Raw genomic sequence first — 27,328 nt, forward strand, 5'->3', positions numbered from 1 at the left:
GCAGACGCTTAACTGACTGAGCCACCCAGGTGCCCGCCATCTATATGCTTTCTGTCTCAGATTCTTTAGGGACCAGGTGGAGAAAAGCCTCGCTGAGCTCACTTGGGTGGTTTAGCCTGGGGAGCAGATGTGGTGGGACCGTCCTCTGACTGAGAAGACAGCGGGCTGTGTGTGTGCTGGGCTGTGGGAGTGTGAGCAGGGGGCAGAGCAGGGCCAGATGGCCCAGCCCCAGCACCCCAAAGGCCTCAGGCAAGAAGTGACTCTTGCAGGTGACAAAGGTTGGAGCTGCCCCTGACCCTGGGGACAGGCCTGACCCTGTGAGCTCTGCCTTCAAGAGCTTGGCCATTTTTCTGCTGTCCAGGGGCCCAGTGTCCGTGCGGACGTGGCGGAGGTGGGTGTGACATTGCCAGCACCGTGCCCCTCCCAACAGGCCAGGCTGTCCTCTGGCAGTGTCCCTGTGCCAGCCCAACCCTGGCTTGGCTGTCACAGCTGGGTCACTTCTTCCCGGTGCCCACCTCCATGCCTCCCCATATTCTTTCTGGGGTTGGGAAGGAGCCGTGGAGGGCGGCAGCTGGGAGCTGTGCATTACTCCTGGTCCATTCATGACTGTGGGATTTATGAGTTGCTAGAGTGTTTACCATTTCCTTGTGAGTGGCTGAGTTTAGGGTGGTCCCGGGAGGTGGGGAGTGGGGAGGGACACAGTGTCACCTGGTTCCTGCCAGGGAGGGTCATGGCAGCAAACAGATAGCTCAAGTCCTGAGCCTGGTACATGGCAGGTTGGCCCCACAGACGGCTTTTGAATGGAGGGTGGATGAACAGCCAAGGAAGACTCCCTGGCTCCCAGGCAGCCGCACCTCTGCTCCTGTGGAAGGCCTCTGGAGGAGGAGCGCTGCTGAGGAGCTGGCTGTATTTTTAGCCTCGGGGACACACTGTACGTGGCAGCCTGTGGCCCATGGCAGTTAACAGGGAGGTTGGTTAAAGGCAGTTTTGCAGAGTAATTAGGCAGCTTTGGGGACTGGCAGGAGGTTTTCCATACAGAATGCAGGGCCAGGGGTCATGGGGAGCAGGGAGAAGCCAGGGAGGAGCTTTTCTGAATAGCTTCATCAACATACCCTTTGCTGGGGGTGGGGGGGTGGGGGGGTGGAGCTCAGTGTAGTGTCGAGCCTCTTTCTTCTCCGCGAGGGGCTCTGCATTCCTTCTGGGGGCTCCTGGATGAACCCCGCCCCTCCCAGGTTGTCCTGCACCAAACCGATATGGTAACCCCCCTCCACAGTCAGAAACCTTTGATGGCCCCATTTGCCTGGGGGGTAACACCAGCCTCTGAGCTTGGCGTTGGGTGCTCAGTATGGTTTCAGGAGCCTGTTTCCTTACTTCCCTTCTGCTGTGGCAGGCCTCTGTGACCCCAGCTTAGTACTCCCATTCAGAGTCCTTTCCCAGTCCATGTGGAGTCTTGCGTTTACCCTCCCCTTTCTTTAAGGCTGTGTTTGAGGCCCGTGTCCGTGGTTTTCTGGGTGCGGTGGCATTTGCAGTCTGTGGAACGCTGCCTTCAGGAGGCCAGGGGGGCTTCTAGAGGGAGCGGGGGATAGGGTTGGGAATGAAAACTGCCGGAACAGGCCAGGCCAAGAAGAGTGTGCTTACCGCTGAAGCTCAGGGATGCCTTTCCCAGTTGGGTTTTGAAGAATGAATAGGAGTTTGTCAGTACGATTCTGGAGGAACCAAAAAGGGAATGACTCCAACACTGGCATGAAAGGGGTGAGGTACCATTGGCAGGGGGGCCTGGGGCGTAATGAGGGCTCAAGCCTGGGAGCCCAGCTGCCTTGCACACCGTGGTCCAGAGTCGGTGACGTGTCATGTAGTACCATGCTTCCACCTGCCTCCTTAGTGTCCCTGGCTGTAGTTGGGGGCTGGCACAGGTGTGGTTCGGCCTGCGTGTTATCTGCATTGACAGTGATGCCCTCGTCCAGTGGTGTTGGAATGGGCCCATGGTGAGGGGCGTGGGGTCTGTGTTTGGACTTAGGAGGCCTTCAGCTGGGTGGCCTGTTCCGTGGACAGGGAACACAGCAGGTGCCATTAAAGCTTAAGGAACCTTATAAGTCATGGGGGTCAGTGCCTTCATTCAACATGGTAGGGAGACCAAGGTGCTGATGCTGGAGGTGGGGGCCTGACGCCGAATATCTCAGTGCTCCCATCCTCCTCCAAAGTAGGGAAACTGAGGCATGGGTAGGTTCCTTAGTCCTCCCAGGCTGTATGGGGCAGAGTTAGGATGTGAGCCAGGATGTCTCTCTGTAGACCGGTTCTGTGCAGAGATCTGGGCAATGGCCCACGCCAGGGTGGCACTGGTGTGCAGGCCGTGGGCTGAGTGCTGGCGTCCCCATGTGTCAGGGAGGAAATGATGTCACTTGCACAGGGGATGGTTTGCACTGTGCACCCACGTGTGCACACGGTCACCCTTTCTTTAAAAAGGTTTGGTGTAGTGTACTTTGTAGAATTTCTCCATATGTATGTCACACGTGATTTTAAGATGAATAATGCAAATGACACCGAACTCTGTATCTTGTGTTGCATTTCACTTCTTTGGAAAACAAATTGGGAACCGAACCTTGAAGAATGTGCTTCATTTCCTGTTAGAGCAAGTGAAACCTGCAATATTAATGCCACAGGGTTTCCCATATCTTCCTCCAAAAGGGTTAGAGAAATACATTCCCCACTCTCTTCAGCTGAGGCCCGGCTGCTGGTGGTCTCAAATCGTTAGCTCTCTGCGCTTGCTGACCTTGGGGAACGAATAGGAGGGATCACTCGAAAACTTCGAGAGACTCATGATCTACTTGCAACTCTTTGATTTTCAGAATGTTTGACTGTTCTGCAGAACCCCAGAGTTCTGATCCCACAGTTCTGAGCTGCTTTTAACATTTTGGCGCAGGGAGCTGTTAGCCTCTCTTTCTTTAACATGTGGTCCGTCGCTCAGATAGAACGCCCGCGTGTTCATAAACGAGTGGCTTGCCTGCAGCCCCCTCTGACACCCTGTGTGTGCTCTCTTTCGTTTCAGTCTCCGGAAGATTTACGCATTGCTGAATCCTGTGTGGGCACGCCAGCCTCCGAGGCCAGGACCGTCCTGTGGATGGCTGAGAGTCCTCTGGGGCCCGGCGACTGTGAGTGAGTAGGACCTGTGGTTGTCACCGCTGTGCTGTGCCCCACGTGCCATTGGCATAGACACCTCGGCTCATGTGCTAAATGGGAGCTGGGAGAACAGCGATGCGTCCTGTTGCCCCCAACTCTCTCTAACAAAAGCTTAAATGCAGCTACACTAAAATTTTTTCATTGCTTTCCTTTTTTTTTTTTTCTCTCAAAGTTACCTTCATTTTTTAAAAACATTTTTAAAAAAGATTTTATGTATTTGAGAGAGAGAGAGAGCGTGAGCAAGAGAGCAGAAGCAGGGGGAGCAGCGGACGGAGAGGAAGAAGCAGGCTCGATGCGGGGCTCGATCCCAGGACCCCGGGATCATGACCTGAGCCGAAGGCAGCCGCTTAACTGACTGAGCCACTCGGGCGCCCCATAAATTCACCTTCATTTTGTGGAGAGAGACGGGAAGGAGTACGGGACGTCCCTAGAGGACAGGTGGCCACACAGTAGACTATGTTTCCTATGACCCTGTCCATCTCCCCTGTCAGACCCACTGGGTCCCCTTCGCTGCCCTGGTGTTCTGAGTGGCACTGTGTTGCCTCCTAGGCAGCCCCACCTTCCTGTCAGGGTGCGGAGGGGCCAGGGGCATCCAGGGGGGTGGCTCTCCCTCGGAGTGCAGCCATCAGGGCTCCAGGATGTGGGCAGGGTCTGCCCCGCTGACCTAGCAATAACAATTCCTAAATTGTTCTGCACCCAGGCCATTGTTCTGACACAGGTGGCCAGCCTGAGGTGCCCCTCCCCAGGCAGGTGGGGCAGGGCAGCCTGAGGTTTGGGGACCACTGTGGAGAATCCACCCCACCCTCGCCCAAGTGGATTGTGCCGGGCGCCCGGGCTATGACTGAGGCATCAGACAAGGCTGCGCCTGAGGGTGTGTCACCTGCTAGGAAGTGAGTGTCCCCAGGCCTGTATTAGCTTCTCAGGGCTGCTGTGACAAAGTACCACAGAGTGGGGTCTTAAACAACAGAGGCTTATTCTCTCACAGTTCTAGAGGCTGGAAATCCAAGATCGAGGGGGCAGTGGAGATGGCTCCTTCTGGCGACTGTGAGGGGGTTTGGTTCCAGGCCTCTCTGCATCTGCTGGTGGTTTCTGGTGTTCCTTGGCTTCTGGTGCCATAATTCTAACCTCCACGTGGCCGGCTGCTTGTGTCTCTGTCTCTGAATCCAAATTTCCCCTTTTTATAAAGGCAGCAGTCATCATACTGGATTAGGGCCCACTCCAGTGACCTCACCTTAATGTGATCATCTGCAGAGACCTTGTTTGCAAATAGAGTCACAAGCACAGGTCCTGAGGGTTAGGACTTGAACGTTATCTTGGGGGCCATAATTCAACCCAGAGCAAGTCCCCTTCTAGGGCAGGGCCCATCTTCCAGCTGCCTATGGGGTCTGGTCAAAGGCCCAGCCTTCTCCTGCCAAGGGATGGGGGCATCATCAGCAGCCGTGTAATCATCCCACACGAGCCCTTTTTGTAGCGGGGTACCTTTGTCACTGTGCCAGGCCCTGTCCTGGGTGCTGGGGAAACTGAGGCAGTTAGGACCCAGCCCTGTGCACAGGCGTGCTTACACAGCATTCTTGGCCAGGTCCTTTCTGGCTGTGACATGACATACACTACCTGCCCTCAGCCCCCTTCCCAGCCCTTGGTTCACTTTTTCAAATACTATTTTTATTTTATCAATACAATACCTATACATATTTTGAGAAGTCAAGAGTTCTGTAAGGTTTAGGAAGAAAATGATCGACTCTTGGCTTTCGCCATACTGTCCCCGTGCAACTCCTGCCCCCTGCTGCTCCCCATAGACCACCACTTCCAACTTTTAGCTGTTTCTTCCGGGATTTATCTCCGTATTTGTAAAGATTATGTATGTGCTGTTATTTCTGGACTTCCTGTTGTGGTAAAGATGATTTTAACTCATAGTTTTCATTCTGTAGGGCTGCTCTGTTTAACCAATATAGTTATTTCATAATTTGGGGTTAAATCCTTATAAAATGTGTATCAATCAGGATAGACTAGACCAGGAGATAGTAATAAACATCCCCTAGATCTGAGAAAATTTGATTTCTAATTAGCAGGTATAATGTTTATTTTCATTTCCTGTTCTTTTGTTTTTGAGCAATTTCAAGAGAAGATGCAGAAAGGTTGTGACCCTGTTTCCTAAAAGCCAGAAGTAAGCCTGGTCATTCTTTGGTTTACTCTGGTTGGCTTCCCACCCTCTCTCATCCCACCAAGAATTCTTGTCCGGGTCACCAACCCCTGGTGTGGACAAATCCAACACGTGATCATCCTAATTGCCCTGCAGCGTTTGGATATTGTTTCTCTCTCTCTCTCTCTCTCTCTCTCTGCCTTGATCTCAATCTTAGGGGGAAAGTCTCCAGTTTCTCACCATTAAATATGATGTTATCTGCATTTTTAAAAAACTGAGGTCAAAGTCCCATAACATGAAATTAACCATTAACCGTCTTAAAGTGTATAATTTAGTAACATTTAATGCCTTCCCAGTGTCATGCATCCATTATACTTCTGCCTCGTTCCAGGACACGTTCATCATCCCAGAAGGACACACTCATGCTCATTAAGCAGTCTCTCCCCATTCCCTCTCACCCATCCCCCCACCAATCATCATCCTGTTTTCAGTCTCTATGGATTTCTCTATAATGGATGTTTCCTATAAAATTAGAAATCATACAGTATGTGATCTTTTGTGTCACAGCCTCTAGAACTGTGTGAAATAAATGTTTCTAAGCCACATAGTCTGGGGTATTTTGTTATAGCAGCCCAAATGGCCCTTGATTTGGCATAATGTTTATGAGGTTCATTTGAGTTGTAGCGCTGGTTATCAGAACTTCATTCCTTTTTTTTAATTAACATATAGTGTATTATTTGTTTCAGGGGTACAGGTCTGTGATTCATCAGTCTTACACAATTCACAGCGCTCACCATAGCACATACCCTCCCCAATGTCTATCACCCAGCCACCCCATCCCTCCCACCCCCCACCACTCCAGCAACCCTCAGTTTGTTTCCTGAGATTAAGAGTCTCTTATGGTTTGTCTCCCTCTCTGGTTTCTTCTTGTTTCATTTTTCCCTCCCTTGCCCTATGATCCTCCATCTTTTTTCTCAAATTCCTCATATCAGTGAGATCACATGATAATTGTCTTTCTCTGATTAACTTATTTCACTTAGATAATACCCTCTAGTTCCATCCATGTCGTTGCAAATGGCAAGATTTCGTTTTTTTGATGGCTATGTAATATTCCGTTGTATATATATACCACATCTTCTTTATCCATTCATCTGTTGATGGGCGTCTAGGCTCTTTCCATATTTGGCTATTGTGGACATTACTGCTATAAATATTGGGGTGCATGTGCCCCTTTGGATCCCTACATTTGTATCTTTGTGGTAAATACCCAATAGTGCAATTGCTGGGTCGTACAGTAGCTCTATTTTCAAGTGTTTGAGGAACCTCCATACTGTTTTCCAGAGTGGCTGCACCAGCTTGCATTCCCACCAACAGTGGAGGAGGGTTCCCCTTTCTCCGCATCCCTGCCAACATCTGTCATTTCCTGACTTGTTAATTTTAGCCATTCTGACTGGTGTGAGGTGGTATCTCGTTGAGGTTTTGATTTGTATTTCCCTGATGCTAAGTGATGTTGATCACTTTTTCATGTGTCTGTTGGCCATTTGGATGTCTCCTTTGCCAAAATGTCTGTTCATGTCTTCTGCCCATTTCTTGATTGGAAGAACTTCATTCCTTTTTAAGACTGAGTACTATTCCATCATATATTTCTATACCACGTCGTGTCCATCTATCGATGGACGTTTGGGTTGTTTTAACCTTTTGGCTATTGTGAATAATGCTGTTATGAATGCGTGTGTACAGGTATTTGTTTGAATACATGTTTCCTGTTCTTTTGTGTATATACCTAGGAGTGGAATTGCTGGAAGATATGGTAATTTTTAAGGAACCACCAAACTGTTTTCCACAACTACTGTTTTATTTTACATTCTCACCAGCAGTATATAAGGGTTCTGGTTTTCCTCATCCTTACCAACATTTGCTCTTCTCTTTCTTTTTTTTTAAAGTTATGGCCAGCCATATGGGTGTGAAGTGGTATCTTATTGTGGTTTTGGTTTGCATTTCCCTTTGTCAAGCTAAGGATATTTTCCTCTATTACTAATTTGGTGAGTTTTTTTTTTTAAATCAGGAATTGGTGTTGGATGTTGTCAAATGCTTTTTCTGCATCAATTAATATGATCACATTTTTCTTCTTTAGTCTTGTGTGTGATGGCTTACATTAATTGCTTTTCTCATGTTGAACCAACGTTGCATCACTGGAAGACATGTCACTTGGTTGTGGTGTATAATTCTTCTCATAAATTGTTGGATTCTATTTGCTAATATTTTGTTGAGGATTTTTAAGGGTGTTCATGAGAGATACTGGTCTGTAGTTTTCTTATAATTATCTGGTTTTGATGTTAGGGTCATACTGGCTTCATAAAATAATTCAAAAAGTGTTCCTTTCTTTTCTTTCTTTTTTTTTTTTTAGAGAGAGAGTGAGAAAGCACACATGTGTGCATGCAAGTTGGGGGGATGGGGGGCAGAGGGAATCTTAAGCAGACTCCCTGCAGAGCAAAGAGCCTGACACGGGGCTTGATCTTACAACCCTGGGATTATGACCTGAGCCAAAACAAAGAGTTGGACACTTAACCGACTGAGCTACCCAGGCGCCCCATTCCTTCCTTTTCTAATTTCTGAAATAGATTATATGAGAATTGATATCCTACCTTCCTTAAACATTTGATAGAATTCATGAGAGAAGTCATCTGGGCCTAGTGATTTTTTGGGGAAGGTTATTATTGATTTAATTTCTTTAATACAGATAACCGTTCACTTTGTCTTTCTCATTGTTTGAGTTTGGTAGTGTATATCTTTTAAGAAATTGGTACATTTTATCTAAATTATCAAACTTGGGGGCATAGAGTTCTTTGTAGTATTCTTTCAATTATGCCTTTAATGTCCATGGGATCAGTATTTCTTTCATTTCTGGTATTAGTAATCTGTGTCTTCTCTCCCTTTTCTTGTTTAGCTTGGTCAAAAAAAACCCAAGATTTTTGGTGTGTTGCTTTTTTTCTATCATTTTCCTATTTTCAATTTCATTGATTTATGCTCTTTTACTATATTACTTGTGCTTAATTTAGGCTTAAAATTGTTCTTCATCTTGTTTCCTAAGGTAGAAGCTTAGGTTATTGATTTTGAATCTTCTTTTCTAACAGATGCATTTAATGGGATACATCTTTCTCTAAATACTGCTTTTGCTACATTCTACAAATTTTGACCAATGGTATTTTTATTTAGTTCAAAAAAATTCTAAAAATTTGTTGATATTTCCTCATTGACCCATGTGTTATTTAGAATTCTGTTGTTAGATTTTGGGTTATTTGGGGATTTCATCTATCTTCCTGTTAATTGATTTTTGGTTTAATTCCATTCTAGTCTAAGAAAATACTTTGTATGATTTCTTTTAAAAAAAACTTACTAAGATGTGTTTTTGGGCCCAAATGTGATCTTTTTCATTGCTATGACCATAATGTTTGTATTCCCCCCTCCCTGAGCCCCCTGCGAATTACTTTATTGACATCCTACCTCCCAAGGTGATGGTACTGGGAAGTGGGACCTTTGGGAGGTGATTAGGCAGAGCCTTCATGATGGTATTAGTACCCTTATGAAAGAGACCTCGCAGAGCTCTGCCATATGAGGATACACTGAGAAGTCTGAGCCCCAGAAAGGGACCTGCCCCTGACCATGCTGGCTCCCCGATCTTAAGACTTTTAGTTCCTAGAACTGGGAGAAATAAAAGATTGTTGTTTATAAACCTCCTAGTCTGTGGTATTTTGTTATAGCAGCCCAATGGATTAAGACACTTGGGTGAATGTTCCATGCAAGCTTGAGAAGAATGTGTATTTTGCTGTTGTTAGAATATTCTACAAATGTCGATTAGATGCAGTTGATTGATAGTGCCGTTCAAGTGAACTATCCTTGTTGATTTTCTGCCTGCTTGTTGTATCAGTTACTGACAGAGGATGGTGAAGTCTCCAATTATAATAGTAGATTTGTCTCTCTTTTCAATTCTATCAGTTTTTGCCTCATATATTTTAATACTCTGTTGTTAGGTGCATAACTGTTTAGGATTGTAATATCTCCTTTTTAAAATTTATATTCAAGTTAATTAACATATAGTGTAGTATTGGTTTTAGGAGTAGAATTTAGTGATTCATCACTTACATGTAACACCCAGTGCTGATCACAACAAGTACCCTCCTTAATGCCCATCACCCATCTCGCCCATCCCCCCACCTACCTTCCCTCCAACGACCCTAAGTTTGTTTTCTATACTTAAGAGTCTCTTATGTTTTGCCTCCCTCTCTGTTTTTATCTTATTTTATTTTAGGATTGTAATATATCCCTGAAGAATTGAATAGAATTATATGTCATTATGTAATTGCCCCCTCTCTATCCATGATGATTTTCCTTGTTCTAAAGTCTGCTGTGTCTGAAATTAATATCAGTACTCCTGATTTTTTTTGATTGGCATTAGCATGGTATATCTTTCTCCATTTCTTTACTGTTAACCTAGCAGAGTCTTTATATTTTAAATGGGTTTCTTGTAGACAGCATATAGTTGGGTCTGGTGTTTTTATCCACTCTGATATGGTTTCATGAGAAGTCTGCAGGTAATCTTTTCTTTGTTCCTCTCTAGATAAAATGTTTTCCCACTTCCTTCTGACTTCTTTCATGATTTTCTCTTTCTCTTTGGTTTTTTGCAGTTTGCGTAGGTATTTTTTGGTTTTGTTTTGGTTTTTGTTCTTTTTCTTTTTTTTTTTAAGTATTCTGTTTGGTGTTTTTTGAGCCTCCTGGATCTGTGGTTTGCTGTTAGTAATTTTGGGAAAATTTTGGCCATTATTACTGCAAATATTTTTCCTTCTCCATTATTTCTTTTGACTCCTTTTGATATTCCAGTTACACGTATGTTATATCTTGATATTGTCCCACAATTCTTGGATGCTACCCCCAAACCCCATTCTTTTTTTCTCTTTGCATTTCAGTTGGGAAAGTTTCTAATGACCTATCTTCAAGCTCACTGGTTTGTTCCTCAGCCATCATGAATCTACTGATGAGTATTATTCATTTTCAAGGGCATTCTTCATTTTTTTTTCTTTTTTTTTTGAAGTTTCTTTTTTTTTTTTTTTTAAGGATTTTATTTATTTATTCCAGAGAGAGAACGAGCACAGGGAAGAGTAGAGGTAGAGGGCCAAGTAGACTCCCAGCTGAGCATGGAGCCTGATGCAGGCCTCCATCTCAGGACTCTGAGATCATGACCCAAGCCAAAACCGAGTTGGACGCTCAACTGACTGAGCCACCCAGGTACCCCTATGGGTTCTTTTTTAAAAAAAAGTTTCTAACATCAGGGCACCTGGGTGACTCAGTTGGTTAAGCATCCAGCTCTTGATTTTGGCTCAGGTCATGATCTCAGGGTCGTGAGATCAAGCCCCACTTTGGGCTTTGCACTGGGCATGGAGCCTGCTTAAGATTCTCTATCTCCCTTTCCCTCTTCTCTCTTTCTCTCTCTTCCCATCTCTAAAAAAAAAAAAAAACAACAAAAACCCTAGCATCTCTTTTTGATTCTTAGACTTTCCATCTCTCTGTTTACCTTACCAATCTGTTCTTCCCTGTTGTCTATTTTTCCCATTAGAACCCTTAACATAGTAATCATAGTTATTTTAATTTCCCAGAGTGATATTTCCAAAATCATGTCATATCTGAATTTGGTCATAAAGCTTGCTTTGTCTGTTTTAAATGTGGGTTTAAAATATATATATTTACATTCATTTTCATATTTATTTATTTATTTTGTTTTCAACATGCCATTTGTTGAAAGCCAGACATATTCTGTTTGAAAACATGAACTGAGGTCATAAGCCTTTCGTGTGAGGGTTCATGTAAATCTCATTAGGGGTATGTCATGTCTCCTGTAGCTGTAGGTGCCGGAGGCGTCAGAATCCTTGGTTTTGCCTCCCCACCCTCGACTTTGGCCTTCCCTTGGCACTGCTGGGCAGAGATTCCGCAGCTCTTTGAGCTGTCACCCACTGGGGTCCTACTGGAGCCTTGCGGTGTGGTGGAGAGGTGTGGGGGAGGGGAAGCATTCTGTAATCCTGGGATGAAATCTCCATCTTTAGGTGGGCTTGGGCTCCTGGGCTGGTACCTTCACCAGGGTTTCCTCTCACTTCGCTCTTCCGACCCCCTCAGGTGAGACAGGGAGGCCAGAGGGGCTGCCTTGGGCGGGCCGCCCTTCCCACGTTGCTCTGAGACAAGGTTTTGGCTAAGTCTCTCCGCTTGGACAGTGGACTTTGTTACGGAGAAGGTTCTGGATGTGTTTCACCATGTGTACTCCCTCCTCCCTGTGCCAGAGCCAAGAGGGTTTCTTGGTCCTTCAGATTTCAGGGGGCAGTCTGCAGACTCCATTCACTGATGGGTCCAGGAGAAGTCATTGGTGTTCGTTTGTCCAGGTCTTTCTGTTTATAAGGATGCGGGTGACAACTTCCAAGCTCTGCACATGTTGGAGCGGAAACCCAGCCCTTCCCCGGCTTCCATTTTCCTCATGACTCTTGTCATGATTTTATTTGATAGTTCACTCATTGTTTTGCCTGTCTTCCTCATTAGAACATAAAACCCAGAAGACTGGAACTTCGTCGGTCCGTTCCCCCTCATCCCCACACCTGGAAGGGTGGCTCTTTCCAATAGCTCTTGTGGTGGTGCTGGGAGCTGGCTCCCTGGGCCACAAGATTGGCCCTGCCCACACAGAAGCTGGTGGCTTTTCTCTCGCCACTTCTAAATGGCCACCTGTTTTGCCCTCTTGTGGTGGGTGAATCTTGCACCCCACCCTTTCCCCTACATTCCCAATACTTTGTTTTGGGATTACAATCCTGGGCCCTGGGCACATCAAGAGAAACAAAATTGCCCCTGTGCTTCACGTCTCGCTGAGGATCCGGCCGCCAGCGTCAGTTCTCATGAGCAGATTTTTAAACCATCGCCATCTGTTCTGCTCTTCATGATGAACATAAGAAATATTGTTTTCCTGATTCCATAGGGGCAGGGGGAAAATACGGATTCCTAAAGACCACAGTTCTCATAGAGGAAGTGTGGATCTGCCACCGACTCACTAACGATACGGTTGTTCCTGCCCCCAGTTGAGGCATTCCAAGTAACGTTAGTTTACTGAAAGGATCATATTGGCCACGACTTCTGTATAAAAGGAAGTTAGGAGAAGGGTGGACGTAGGGAGGTTGGTGCTGTCAAAGAACAAAAACCCAGCTGAGTGCATTAGGAAATCTAATTGTCTTCATGAAATGATTCTTGAATCGGGCAGCATGTGTCCCATCTAGCAAGTAGAGGGGAGCCCTGAGGAGTTGTACAAAATTCAAGGTTTTTATAGGAAGGGGGTGGGGCAAGGAAGTTATTAGCAAAAGAAAAGAAAGGATTATCTCCGGCCTGGTCACCTTCCCTTAAGGGGAAGAGTAGGGGGCCGTATCATGCAGATGATGTTATTTTCTTTTGGGGGATGGAGAGGGCCCTGTGCCAGGTGACCTCATTGATGCTGATCAGAACATTCTTCACGGACTGGGTAATAAGACTCCCATTTCTGGGAGAGGTAGAAACTGCAGTTAGGTTAGATATTAAGCCCCTGTTTGGTGACTTGGCCTAAGTGATGCCATATTGGGCCTGTGGTTTTCTTTTTCAACAACGCAGAGGCCCAAAGGCTGTGTCCCTCCACCTCTCTGGGGCCTTAGTCCCCTGGGATACAGGGTGGAGATGGACTGGCAGTGATACATTGTGGCCCCTGCTGCTGTCGGGGAAGTTTCCACAAGAAGGCCAAGTTTGGGGACTGTTTTCTGCCCTCAGAAGCTTGTGAGGTTGGCCCAGGCTGGTGGCAAGCTGGTAGGGCCAACCACCACGCTGTGGCCCTGGGTGGGCCGCATCTGTGCCCTTGGCAGACCTGGGCATCCCGCCCCACGTAGGGACCGAGGCAGCATTTTCTGCGGTTCTATAGGACTTTGGGCCAAACGCTTCAAAGTGCAGCTGCGTACAGCCCATGTGGAGTTTTGCAGCTGGAGGATACCAGGGGAATTTTATTGGAGAAGGGTATGTCAAGTCTCCTACCCAATGTGTGGTAATGCTGGTGTCCACCTGAGACATCAGAGCCCGAAGCCACTGTACCCACTACATTGAACCACCTGCATTGTGTAAGAAACAAGTGAAACATAGCTTTATTTTTACCATCACTGTCCCTCCGAACCTGCCCCACTGAACATTCAGGCAAGTCCTAGAGCTTTCTGTTTTTTTCTAAGGCAATAAGATGTTCCTCTGGTCACTTTCAGTCTCATTTCAATCATCAGATGAGGAATCAGTGAATCTCTGGAGCTTCGTCCATGGGGCTGGAGCCTGACCTTTCTTGAAACTAGCAGTGGAAGGAGGGTGTGTGTGTGTGTGTGTGTGTGTGTGTGTGTGTGTGTGTGTGTGTGTGTGTGTGTGTGTGTGTGTGTGTGTGTGTGTGTGTGTGTGTGTGTGTGTCTTCTGCCCTCTTCTCTTGCCTCTGTCCGCGTGTGTGTGTGTGTGTGTGTGTGTGTGTGTGTGTCTTCTGCCCTCTTCTCTTGCCTCTGTCCGTGTGTGTGTGTGTGTGTGTGTGTGTGTGTGTCTTCTGCCCTCTTCTCTTGCCTCTGTCCGTGTGTGTGTGTGTGTGTGTGTGTGTGTGTGTGTGTGTGTGTGTGTGTGTGTGTGTCTTCTGCCCTCTTCTCTTGCCTCTGTCCCTGCTAGCCAGGGTTGGGCCCCAGGGGATGGAGTATCTGGGCAGTCTGACCTAAAAGGGGCTGTTTGGCACGTTTGGGGCCCAACAGATGTTGAGCTCTGGACTGTCCTCTTCAGGGGCACTTGTGTGGGTTTCTCCGAGATGCTCCTGCCGGGCACTTGTAACTCATGCCCACAAAGCCTCGTTGGGCTGGTGCCTGTGACTGCTGCAATTGTCCCTTACATTCGTGCCCCCCACCCCTGCCCTGGCTCCTTGGGCAGTCCTTCTGGGCTGGCTGTGCCCCCCACCCATGAGCAGTTGGCTGCTCTTCCCGGTGCACCTCCTCTTCCTCCCTTGGTGGGGGACAGTTCTGGCTATGGCCTCCTGCCTGTGGATTTTCATAAGACCTATGTGCCAGCCCCCCAGATGCTGGGGACGCAGGGCCGTCATCCCAGGAGCCCTGCTCCAGAGGTAGACAGAGCCACCTGCCCCTCCTGACGAGGCACAACACTCCAATCAAAGCTCTCCCCGCCCCGCCACCTCACCTTTCTCCCGGTCTCCTGTGGGAAAACTGGCTTGGGGATGTGGTGAGGGGGCATCTGTCAATGGTGGATGTGGCCATGCTTGCCACCTCTGCCAGTGCTCCCACAGCTGGTGGCCTCCCAGGACAGACAGCCCCAAGTTGGTCACTTTGGAACTCCTGGACTTTCAAGCGGGGGCGGCAAATGGGAGGTTACAGTGAGGACAGAGAGCTAAAGGGCACTGTGAGTCAGAGGGAGTCTCCTGCCTCCACCTAGTAAAGCAGGATGGACGAGAAGTGATCTTGTGTCCTTGTCCCCTGCCCACTGACACCTGGTGCTGCAGCCTTGGGTTCAAGCCATCGCCACACTTTCAACAGGGTGGTGTTGCTCCTTTAGTAGGCGGCTGGAGAAACACTCTCATTTTGCAGAGCTGAAAGAATGTTTCTAGAGCTTGTGCAGGGGGTCCCCCTGTTTCAGGAGCAGCTTGACTCTATGAGGGTTCCAGAGGGGCTGTTTCCAGGAGTTGGGCGGCGTCGAAGGGTTAATTGGGATGTTGTTGTCTGCATTTGGCTTGGAGATGAGAAAGCTTTATGTTTATTCAAATAGCAGTTAATTTAAAATTACAATTTTAGTCTTAATTGTATGTATTTGGGGATCCCATTTAAGTCTCTGGAAATAATTGCAGAGTAATATTTTGGGAAGTTATATTAAAATGCACAGATGTTCGAGGAAAGAAAGGTCCTGGTGGGTGAGCCTCATCCCCGACGGAGAGGATGCCCCGGACGGCTTCCGCAGCAGGTGGAGAGGTGACTCCCACCCCCATCCTCGGTCTGGCTCTGGGCAAGGCTGCTGGTGAAGCCCCTTTCAACACAGCATCAGCCAAATCCAGCCCTCCTCAATTCGGTGCTGTCAGGTTCCAGGAAGGAGAGGCTCGGTCAGTCAGTGTCTCTGCTTCTGGGGAGGCATCTGTGGGAAGGGAGGGGAGCAACCAGGGCAGGGAGAGCAGGAGGGGTAAAAGGGTGGGGCAGATCCTTAAAACTCTGAGACCCTGTGCTTGCTGGCCACAGGGCAGGCATGAGAGGGAGCTGCTCCCGTGACCAGAGCGCTGGGGGGCTGCTGACCAAGGGTGAGTGTCCCAAGGGGCCTTTGTGGCCGCCCAGCGGGCCTCTCCCCTCTGTCCTTATTTCCTTCCAGCTGTCGGTCCTGGGGTGGTCCCTGAATGCCCCCTTCCCTCCTGCCATCCTACAGAGCAGCCGGGCAGGGGCCTGTCAGGGAGAAGCGAGCCCCTCAGCATGCTATGCAGGCAGGACCTGCTGGGTACTTCTTGCGTCTCCATGCCCCAGGGGCCTCTTCTGTGAGGACTTTGGGCTTGACTCACAGTGACACTGGCGAAGACTTGTCTGTGGCACTTGCTGGTATAGAGGATTTTACTCCGCGCATGAATAAACCATACCCCCGAGATCCCATAAACATAAACTGGATGGGTTTCTGCGGCCCCTCAGGAACTTCTTGGCCCCGGGCTGGGCTGGGCTGGGCTGGGCCATGGCACGGAGGTGTCGTCCAGTGTGTGGAGCCCCGTGAGCCTCGCTGGGTGTGGGGGTGAGCCATGACCGCGTTTGGGCAGGAGGCTGCCCTTCTTGCGGGGATGGGCGTGGGGAGACCCTGCCTCCCTGCCTCCCTGCCTCCGGCCAGCCATTGTAAAAGCAGGAAGCCCCCTCGGTGGCAGAGAGCGGGCCTGTGAGGTGAGATCGGCGGGTACACTTACTGATCTTACTGTTGGAAGCCACGTCTGTGAGCCCACAGCTTACCTGTCTGCAGTCAGGGCCGGTGGTGGGGTCTTCTGACGGGCTGCGTGGTCAGCCCCTGGAGCTGCGTTCTCCAGTACACCCTGCCCTCTGTGCCGTGTGCCAGTTCGGCTCTGTGTGGAAGGGGGAATAGGGACAGACACAGTTCCTGCCCTCCACGGAACCCACAGTCTGGGGTATATGATGCTGGGTCCCAACGAGGAGCGGCCTGTGGTGGCCTGGAGCCAAGGGCACAGCGGAAGTTTCCAGGAAGATGTGATTATTCGCTGAGGCTGGCAGGAGAACATGGGTCCAGGAGGAGGAGAGATGAGGGTGGCTTCCAGGCAGAGAGAGCTGCCCACGTGCAGGGACAAGGCGGAGAGTGCAGGGCTGTTGACGACTGGTCTGTAAATTCGAGGAAAGACAATTCTGGATCACAGAGACTCGGGCAGAGGTGAGTGGAACGGGCAGCTGGTCAGACCCTGCAGCCTCGGAAACAGAGTTAAGGAGCTTGGACTGTGCCCCAGGGCAGTGGGGCCATTGCAGGCTTTTGAGCAGGGGTGGGAAGAGACTGGACGGAGCTTGCCCTTTGTAATTCTGAATATGGGAATGGATGTGGTGGTGGCAGGTGCCCCTAGGGGCTGTGCTCACCTTTCCACAGGGGAGGACCAGGGATCAGTAATTGGCTCTGATCGTTCAAAACAGGTACCTGCCTGCGGTGTAGACCTTGTTCACGAGGGCTGGCAGCTAAAATGCTAGTCTTTCTGAGATAACAAAGAGGCAGAGTGAAGGCTGAGCAGTGACCGGTGAAGCCCCCGGGGCCCAGGTGGGCATGGTTTCTCTGGCGCCTGTGTGGGCTCTGCCTTGGCCGTAGGCCTCTTTATTGCTGGGGCTGCTGGTGGCTCAGGGCTGTCACTTGTCAACCTCAGTGCTTTATCCTCAGAGGCATCCCCAGAGCCATAGATGTTCATAGCTGTAGAAGGACTACCCATGGTGTACCTGGTAGGTTGGCTGCCCAGGGCTGTCGGCTTAGAGGTTAACTGTCAGAGAGAGAGGCCAGAAAAAGGAAAAACAATGTTAAAGCAAAGTGCACTGACTTGCTGGACCTGCTCTATGAAATAGTAGCTTTATCCTGTAACCTCAGTTAGGACTAAGTTTGGCTGCATAAAGCATAAAAGGTAACATAATAGTATCTTTAACAAGAAAGAAGTTAATGTTTCTCTCACTTAAAAGAAGCATGTAGGTGGGTAGCTTCATGGGGGGGGGCATGATGGACTCTTACATCTTTTGGCTCTACTGTCTTCACGCATGGCTTTCCCTGCAAAGCATCTTATGGTCCAAGGTGGTTGCAGGAGCTCCAGCCATCAGGTTTGCGTTCCAAGCAGCAGAAGGAGGAAGGGTGAGCAAAAGGGGCCTGCCCCCAAGCTGAGTAAACTGCCTTTTAAGGATCTTTCCTGGGAGTCCCTGTTGCATTTCTTTATTTTTTTGGCCAGACGCTAGTTACATGGCCCCAACTAGCTAAATGGGAGGTTCTGCAGTTCAGCTTAAAATCCAAGTTTTGTCGCCATGGAAGAGGGTGGAAATGGTTGTTGGAGAGGCAGGCAGTCCCCTCAGTCCCAGCCCCTTCCAGAAGCTTCTGCCTTATGTCATGTTCTGCTCCAAAGCCAGCCAGCCTGTTCGCTTGCCTTCTTTCTGCCTTGCCTTTCTCTGCCTCCTCTTTCCCAAGTATTGGCTGGTGCCCACCATGCGCTAGGCCCTGGGAGTCAAAGATGAATATGACAGAGTGGAATCATGGGCCTCATGGGCTCAGCTTTGGCCTGCCCTGCTGCCTGGATATTGCTCTGATTGGTTCTGCGGGGTGTCCCCAGAAGAAGAACGGGCAGCAGGGGAGGCAGGCTTCTGAACCGGATGGGAGCTGAAGATCTTGACGGAATCCACTCTGTACAACTGACCAGCTCTGTGCTCATAAAGTGAGGGCAGGACTGCTTGGTCGTCCCAGGGCATGCTGAGCCCTGAGAGGATAGCCGTGCGCTGTGTCCCGCACGGGTCCTGGCACACTTGATATAGCCATTATTGTTCTTATGAAAGACAAGAGCAGGTGTTTTCCATTTGTCCCCCACAGCCTGAGCTAGAAGTGGGAAAGGTACTTCTCCTATACCGTATTTCTTTGAATTTTTATTTGGTTGATACTTCCCTAAATCACAGGTCTCCGTAAGCAGAGCAAGAACCCTGCACAGTGGCATGAACCCTCAGGACCCCGTGCCATTGCCTTGTGGCCATGCTGTCCTCCGAGCCATGCCTTCCTTTACCTGCCTGCTGCAGCATGAGGAGGGTGTGCAGCTCTGCCCTTTTTGTAAGGTCTAACCTGCACAGTCCTGGTGGGAATGGGGAGTTGGAACCTGCAGCGCAGGGTCCAAATAAGTGGCTTTTAAATCATCTCTGGGGGGTTCTAGGGCCAGCAGAGCTGAGGGCCAGAGCATCAGCTCCTCTGGGCACAGGCAGAGGCCGTCCAGGGGGTTAGTGCCAGAGGGGTCAGCAGTGGGGGCAGTGGCCAGTGGGGGCCGAAGTTCAAGGTTGCCATGCAGATCCTAGTCGGGTGGAGCTCCAGCTGGAGGATCGGAGTAGACGTGGAGGAGTCAGCGGAGCCTTCTCCTCAGCTCTGGAATCTGTCTGGCTCAGGATAGATGGAGGGTCTGCCCAAGGGGCAGCCTGCACAGCGAGACTCAGCTGGTCTCACCGAGCACGCTTGTTCCTGGTGAGGGACCCCTATGTATCCAAGAGAAGAAGAGGGTTGTTGATTTCTGTTTTGCCTAGCATTAGGCTGTGTGAGTTCACATTCGTTAACTGTGCATCATTGCTGCAGAGCCCATCGCCCTTGACCGGGATATGGGACTAGGCAGAACTGCTGTTCCCAAACCTGAATGTGAAACAGACAGTGTGCATTCCGATGAGTTTTTGAGGTCCTGATTTTGTCTTGCTGCCTGCTGATTTGATTCCTTGTAAAGAATGAATGTTTTTGGCCTGCCAGAAATTTTTTCCTCCGGAGATGTGTTTCAGTCTGGTTGAAAACAGATACAGAATTTGGTTTTGCAGGGATCCTGGCATCTCCAGTAGCTGCAAGGGTGGGTCTGTCGGAGGTGTTGGGAGCCTCCTGGTGTATGCGATGTTTGATCATTTTGCATTTGCTCCTCCAGCTTTGCTCCCTGGCTCTCTTTCTGCCAGCCCTCTTATACATTTTAGTTTTTGAGGAGGGTGTTTCGAGTAGAAGCTGTTGGGCTCTCAGTCTTCTGTCTGCTGCCCTCTGACCTTCCAAACCAACTCTCCTGGGAGTTGTGGGCCCCCTGCCCTCCCCAGGATGCAAACCACTGGCAGGAAAAGCATCCTTGCAGAGCTGCAAGTGGAGTGCCCTGGACTAGAGTGTGTGTGGGCATGGTGAGTGGCCAGCTCCGTGTAGGAGGCCCGCTTACCCGCCAGGAATCGCTGACAGCTCCAGCTGAAAGATCATAATGCCCGTGCATTAGGCACCAGTTGGGCGCCTGCTTTCTCCATGTTCCTCTGCATGGCTCAGCTCCCCCCACAGAGGGGAGAGGGCCTCAGAGAGTGGGTTGGAAATGGCCAGAGTTCACAGGGCCCCTGGGTGGGACTCCTGGGCTCCCCCACGGGGCTGTGCCACCCAGGGACGGACAGATGGACCCTGAAGAAAGCAAAAGGGAAGCAGAGGGGCCTGGACAGGGTGCAAGTTGGGAGATCTAGTGAAGATGGGTGAACGCAGATGTGGTGGTGGGGGACAGGAGTCCTGAGAGAGCAGAGAGAGGAAAGAGGGGCCAGAGGCAGAGACGGGCCCTGACTCACCCTTTCGGTGACTGTGGCGCCCCCTGGGAGCACCATGCCTCTTTGAGCCTCAGTTTCCCCTCCTTCCAGTCTGTGAAATGAGCACGATGGATATCTGTTGATGCAGAAAGAGAACGCAGTTGACAAACAGCAGAGCACTATCCAGATCTTCCTGGCTCTGCGACTCCACGAGCGTGTACCCCTGTTCTTGCAAAAGACCCAGGCCTGCCTTGTCCTAGGGGGACAGTGTCCTGCCAGCAGGGATAGCAGAGGCGTTGCCGCAGTGAGGGGATGTGGGGGTGGCCTGGGATGCAGGGCATTTCCTGTCTCCTTCCCCGTCTGCATGGGCTTGGGGGTGTCTAAGGATGTGTGGAGAAGGTCATGTTTTGGTGCCCCCTCCTCTGCGAGAGAGCAACCCCTCCTGGCGATTTTGCCGTGGCTGAATTCACACATCACTGAATGTGTTGGGAGTGTGGCCGCAGCCACAGTTGGCAGGGTCAGATGGAGCGTGGCTGCTCTGAGAGGGCAGGGCCCAGAGGTCGGAGGCTGGGGGGAGAAAGGGCCTCCGGGGGCTGCTCACTCTCTGCCCTGCTTCCTCCTGGCAGTGTTGTGAAATACCCCTTTTGCCCCTTCCTACAGCACACACAGCCGACTGCTGTTGTTTCTCGTACTTTCTCAGATCTTTTATTGGGAACTTACCCATACGTGTATTTCTTGTCTTTGGTTCTGTGCTTTATAAAAGGTGCTTTGGATGTTGTTGTTGTTTTCTGTGATTTTTATTCCATTTTCTTTTTTCTGAGGAGCTGTGTTAGGTGTCCTCTGAGAAGGAGATGCCAAGGCAGGATTAATCCGCCAAAACGTGTGGATTTTATTGGGGGACATGCCTGTGAGAGCCTGGGTGGGCCGGGGGAGCCATCAGACATGAAGGAGAGGTGGGCGGGTGGAAGATTCCAGGCGTCAGTCCAAGGAAGGCAGAGCTACCTGGATACTCTTTGCACCAAAAGTGCTGATGTGGGAGTCCCGTGCCTCCCAGGACAGGGTCTGCATTACTGTCCCCACTGTGCTCAGCCCCTCGGAGGAGACACTGCTGTGGGGGCATCTCAAGGAGCAAGTCACTAGACACTGAGGATTTTGACGGATAGCCGTTTTGCTTCGCAGTCAGTTTTACAGGCCCACCCTGTGGGCAGCACTATGGTGCAGTGGTTAGGAGCAGGGCTCTGAAGCCACATGGCCGGGGTTCGAATCCTGACAGTGCGCCCCCTACTGGCTGCATGCCCCCCCCCCCCCCCCGCCAACCGCAGGCGGCGAGTTCGGTGGCTGAGCCATGCCTCAGTTTCTTCATCTGTAGAATAGACATGGAGCGGGGGGACCTGCCCCATGGGACAGGGAGGGACGCAGGCCCGATCACACAGCGCTGCAGTGAGGTGAGTTCCGGAGTGGGGCCCAGGCAGCTGGCATCCCGGGGAGCTCTGGAATTGTTCGTCTGATGCTTTGGTGGTAACGCCTTTTGGCCTTCCCTGTGAGGTTTCACGGGGGAGAGCACGTGTAAGTGGTATTGCCTTCGGCGGTGCCCGGTGCAGTTTCTTGCCGGCCACCCCAGCCCTGAAGTCAGTTGAGGATTTCCCCACCGGCTTTGTCTCTCTCCCTCCTGCACCCGGTCAGACCCTGTGACAAGTGTGGCCCCTGCTCCAGTAAGTGACCTGTGAGGTGACCTCACCGCCAAGACCAGGGTGATCTTCTGTTGAACAGACCCGGGTGTGCAGACCAGAAAGACAGGTCCAGGCGGGCGGCCTCTCCCTCTTCCCGCTGGGCTTTCCCTCCAACGAGAGCAGGAACGCCAGGCTCGGGTCCCCCACGGCCCGGCCTTCAGCATCTGTGGAGCCATTGTGGGGCAGCCTGAGCGACCTTGCTGCCACCTGGGGCTTCCGTTGGAGCATCTCGGCGCTGTTTTCAACCAGCTAATTTGTAAATGCTGTGACTCACCCAAAATTACAGAGCCGAGCTAATGTGGAATCAAGAATTTATAGATTTCCTTTTCCCTCATGCAGTTCCTTGAGTTTGGGGAAATTTCAGTTCAGAATGAGAGGGTCCTCTAACCAAGGCCTCAGGTGTGTTTGAGGCCTTTCCGATTTCTGGCTGGTCGGGTAGGTGACCTCTCGGGGCCTTACACTGGAGGCCTGTCTTCTGCCCCTGTGCCTCAGGTTCCAGGCCCCGCAGCCCCTCCAGCTCCTAGGTGGAGGGGGTCCTAGTGCCATGGTGGCGGGAGCGGTGGATGAACCTTCTGGAGCTTACTTGCCGCGGTCTGGTCCAGTGACCTCAGGGGGCTGGAAATGTGGGGCCCGCATACACTATTTGATGAGCAGCCCCTGTTTGCGCACAGCACCTTCGGACTTCCAGAGAGCACTGGTCTTGCAAACCCTCACAATGAGACCTTCTTGGCACAGGTGGTCTCATTTGATGGGTGGGGAAACTGAGGCTCAGCGTGGGGCTTTCAGTGCCACCTTGGGAGGTGAGAGCTCAGAGCTGCAAACACCCCAAGAGCATCCATCCGGACAGAGGTAAGCTTGTCACTTGACACTCCTGTGAGACCATCTCCGACCTGAGTCTGAGCTGGGGGCTCCTTCTCTGTGGGGCGCTCAGTTCCTGCCCTGCCTCCTTCACCCCCACCATGGGTGGTGGCGACACCCTGAGCTCCCCCCACCCCTCACTTCCCATTCTAGACCCAAACACCCACGGGCTCTTTATGGGTCCCAGACAGCCCCCTTCTGCCAACCTCAGACAGCTGCTTGCGGGGGCTGGGGTGGCCCCTCATGGTACCCTGCCGGTCCCAGTGCATGCTCCCTTGGCTCCCTCCATCTGCAGCCAGGGCTTCCCCTCCCCTCAATCTCCACGACGTCCATACCAGCCTCCTGTCCAGCCCTTCCATGCTTCCCACTCCGACCTACTCTCCACCCTGCAGCCAAGCGATTCTTTCAAGAAGCACAGATGACCACTGCTCTCAGGATCAAGTGCAAACCCTTCGTCACCCTCCTCCTTCTAGACTTCAGCCCCTGCAGAACGTTTCCTCCAGTCCTCCTCGAATTTCCTTGCAGGCCCTCGCCCGAGCTGTGCCTTCCGCCTGGGATGCCTCCCCATGTCCTCCTCTCTGGTCTTTCTCTCCTGCGTGCGGCGTCTACTTCCCTTCTTCCCGGGAGGCCTTGCCAGGATTGAGGATTTGGGGGTGTGATATGAAAATTTTACTTGGCAAAATAAAGGGGCAAGTGAAGTTTTCAGTGTGTGTTTATGGACGCCAGTGGCTAGAAATCTTAAAGTAATGATCTGTGCTCATTGATTTTTGTTGTGTTGCTTTCCCAAGAAGATTGATGGAGGCAGAGCGTGTGCTCAAGAGGGTGGCACTTTATTTACAGGCCATCTTAAATAGAGTCATGATAAAGAGAAGGATTCTGGGTCTACGGTGTGAGAGGTGTGAGAGGTTTTCACCTAACAAGGCTGTTGGGCTGTTGTGGCCACACATTTGTTGAAGCAGGTGGATAGTGAGCTTATCACTGTGATGCAAATGAAGAGACTCAGTTCACACTCTCCCTGCCTGTGTTTCTGCCTCATGAGCTTTGCTTGTTTAAAAAAAGCCACTGAGGATCTTGGTTTTGTTGCAGATAGGATTCCAATTGGAAGGGAGTATGCTGGTCCCCCAAAGACATCTACACCCTAGGTCGGGGAGCCTGTCCGTCTGTTACTTTACATGGCAAGAGGGACTTTGCAGATGGGACTAAGTCACAGGAATGGAGACGGGGAGATATCCTGGGTTATCCAGGGGGGCCTGACACGATCATGGTGTCCTTATAAGAGAGGCTGGGAGAGTCAGAGGAGAGGTGATGGGATGATGGGATGGTGGAAGCAGGGGCTGGGGTGATGGGCTTTGGCGATGGAAGAAGGGGCCATAAGCCAAGGAATGTAGACAGCTTCTAGAAGCTGGAAAAGGCAAGGGAACAGATTCTCCCCTAGAGCTTCCAGCAGGAACCAGCCCAGTCGACACCTGGGCTTCAACCTGGTGAGATCCTTGTGAGACCATAGATTTGTGTTGTTTTAAGTCACCAAATTTGTGATACTTTGTTACAGCAGACATAGGAAACTAAGAGAGACCCACCGGCTGAGCTTTAAAGGGTCATCAAGGTTGGCCAGTTGTGCTGTCCCTATGGTGGGCTCTCATTTTGCTTAAGTCCTGGCAACACTGTCCTGCCTTTTATAAGTGACCAGAGCTTATTTGGGGCACCAAATCTTCTTTGCCCTGCCTGGGTAACTCGTACCTTTTGGGAGGTGAATGTTCTGCCAGCTTCTTTTCTGGAATGACCCATACTGGGCCATTCATGGGAAACAGCTGGTGAAACGAAAGGCAGCTCCCTGGGGGGATGATGAGCGGGGACCCGCAGGGGGGTCCCTCGGAGCCAGCACCTGAGCTGCTTACCGCTGGGTGTTTGAGGCTTGTGTATTGGCTGCATGCCGGCCATGTCTGACTGTCCATCCTCATGGGCATGGCCAGGTGTGTGTTCAGGTGGGCAAGGAGAACCGAGCTGTTCTTGAGGGACAGTTCCTTCTCCCTGCTTATTCTGGAGCCAGGGCTGTCAGGACGTGGTCATCACTCTCCTGTCCTGACCCGCCACCAGCACTGGGTCCCTTGAGCTGCCTCTCAGCCTCGGGGTTGCAGTGGCTGCCCTCAGCCTGGGCTCTGCAGGCTCCTTCGTTTCTTCTGACCGGCTCCACGACCATGGCTGGGGAGTGAGGGGCCTGGTAGCCTGGCCCCTGCCATCGAGGATGGAAAGCCTTGGCTGTATGGCTGCTGTGGGACCGGACCTCCTGGCCCTGTGTCATCATCAAACGAGCCTTAAAACCAGAGCTGCTTTATCCTCAAACACGCGCCTCCAGAGATTAAGAAAGCTCAGTGGTGAATATTGCTCAGAGCTAATGATGGATTTATTATTCAGTAACTGGGATTATACTCTAGTCTGTTTATGGGTTTTTCCTCTAAATTGCTGATGTTTGAAGTGGAAACGTTCGATGCTGATTAATGCTTCTGCTTCAAGATTTGCTTTCAGGCAACTTGTTTATAAATAACATAGCTTTTCAGGGAACACCCGCAAGTTTCAAGGATAATTAGCATGATGAGATGCATGGCCAAAGCGGGGTGCTGGAGGGCCCCGTTCTCCGTGTGAGGGCACGGAAATCTGGGTCTTGCACCGTTGGGAGAAGGGGCGTTTGCATATGTGGATTCATTTGATTTTCAGAACAGCCCATGTGGGAGTAGTTTGTACAGAGGAGGAGCCTAAGGCTTGCAGAGTTCAGAATTTTGGGGGGGACACCACTCGAAAGAGGGGGCACTGGCACTTGGGCCGAGGCCAACAGCTCTTCCAGTATGGACGTCTCATTTCTTTGCCATCATGGCTACTTCTCCTTCCTCCCATCTCCCCAGCATCCCTGTTCCCTTTGACCCGTGGGGATTCTGAGTAGTTTTAAAAAAAGCATTAACATTCTTGGACCCGGAGATTGAAGACAAGTCCTCTCTCGCTCTCTTTTTCTTTTCAACAAGTTTTGGTGTGACTTTTGAGCTTCCTGCCCGGTGTACCTTCAGAATGGGCAGATGAGGGGAAACCGTCTGTCAGAGAGCAGGGGGGTCCCCGGTTTTGTCCTTCCAGGCTCCTAACTGCCCACAACCCCGCTTGAATCGGTTTACCAGCAGCCGTGTCTGCCGACACCTGTGCCCAGTGAGAGTGAATCACCATTTCCCTTTTCTCATTTCTGTCCCATGTCCCTGTGTCGTGGTCCTACTGCACCTGTTCTCTTATTAGAGGTAGGATGTTGTAACGGCACATACAAGCTGTAGCCTGTGATCTTGGTTCTCAGGGGCTCACGGCACATCTGAGGATGTTCACTTCAAACCGGCAGAGGATGGGATGACAGGGGAATGACCCAGGTTACAGGGAGAGTCTCGAGTCCCCTCTGTGTTGTGCAGTAGCAGGCACGCAGCAGGTGCTTAGTAAATACTGTGGAAGGTGCAGCTGGGTGGTCGTGAGGTTGGCATGGGCAGGGGCAGATAAGGTCCCAGGCTGCGGAGAGCAGGTGTCACCTGGGGGTAGCCAGCAAGTCCACTTTTTAACGCTGGGGCCCAAAGGCTCTGCCTGCGAAATGGCACTTGATTTGGCTTTTGTCCGTCTTGTGTGTTGGGTTTCTTGTTCAAGTGAGGAGAACAGAGGGGGAAGGGAGGAGAGGGAGTGGAGGCTGAGCAGTGTGCAGGGTGGTATGGCCACGTACAGACTGCCGTGTCCAGGACCCCTCAGTAGAGCTGCCACAGCCACAAAGTAGCGTGGGCATGGTGGGTGCATGCCTGTGTGTGCACGAGTGTGCGCCCGGCACAGAGAACAGAGGAAGGAGTGCTTGCAAGGAGTAGAGCTTCTCGAAGACAGGCATTTGGTGGAGGCAACCAGTCAGAGCTGGGGCAGCTTCAGGAATAGAAGCCCCCTGAGTTTCCACAGAAGTCTTGGGGGGACTTTGCCCGGTTTGTGGAAAGGTGCATGTGTGACCCAGCAGTCCAGCTGGATGGCGCAGGAGACGTTATTGTTTAACAAGCTTTGACTTTTGGAACAGTTTTCGTTTTATAGATAGTATAGAGTGTACCCAAGTACCCTCGCCCCACTTCCCTTCTTCTTCTTATTACAGATTTATTTATTTACTTGTTTGTTTTTAAGTAGGCTTCATGCCCACCTGGGGCTTGAACTCACAACCCTGAGATCAAGAGTCGTACATTCTACCTACTGAGCCAGCCAGTGCCCCACAGCTTCCCTTGTTCACATCTTGCATCAATGCAATACATTTGGCACAACTAAGGAACCCACACTGGTCCATCACTACTAATTAAACTCCGCAGTTTATTCTGATTTCCTTAGTTTTTACCCAATGTCCTCTTTTTTTTCAAAGATTTTTTTAATTTATTTATTTGAGAGAGAGTGAGCTAGAGAGAGAGAGAAGGAGCAAGGGGAGGTCCAGAGGGAGAGGGAGAAGCAGACTCCCCGCTGAGCAGGGAGCCCAACATGGGGCTTGATCTCACAACCCTGGGTTCATGACCTGAGCTGAAGGCAGATGCTTAACCGACTGAGCTACCCAGGCGCCCTGCTAATGTCCTCTT

At 50.6% G+C, this 27,328-nt stretch overlaps 1 protein-coding gene across 11 annotated transcripts in view; it reads left to right on the forward strand.

The window, feature by feature from the left end:
• Positions 1-27,328, forward strand: part of APBA2 (amyloid beta precursor protein binding family A member 2) — a 232,821-nt gene that overhangs the window by 40,349 nt on the left and 165,144 nt on the right. For 7 of the 11 annotated variants that reach the window (XM_027572490.1, XM_027572488.1, XM_027572487.1 and 4 more), the window contains exon 2: positions 3,047-3,153. The gene's annotated coding sequence lies outside the window, so the exon portion shown is untranslated. The remainder of the gene's footprint in view (positions 1-3,046; positions 3,154-27,328) is intronic. The other 4 variants (XM_027572493.1, XM_027572498.1, XM_027572494.2 and 1 more) reach the window with 1 other exon arrangement.

Source organism: Zalophus californianus, chromosome 6 (genome assembly GCF_009762305.2).
Source record: "Zalophus californianus isolate mZalCal1 chromosome 6, mZalCal1.pri.v2, whole genome shotgun sequence".
NCBI lineage: Eukaryota > Metazoa > Chordata > Mammalia > Carnivora > Otariidae > Zalophus > Zalophus californianus.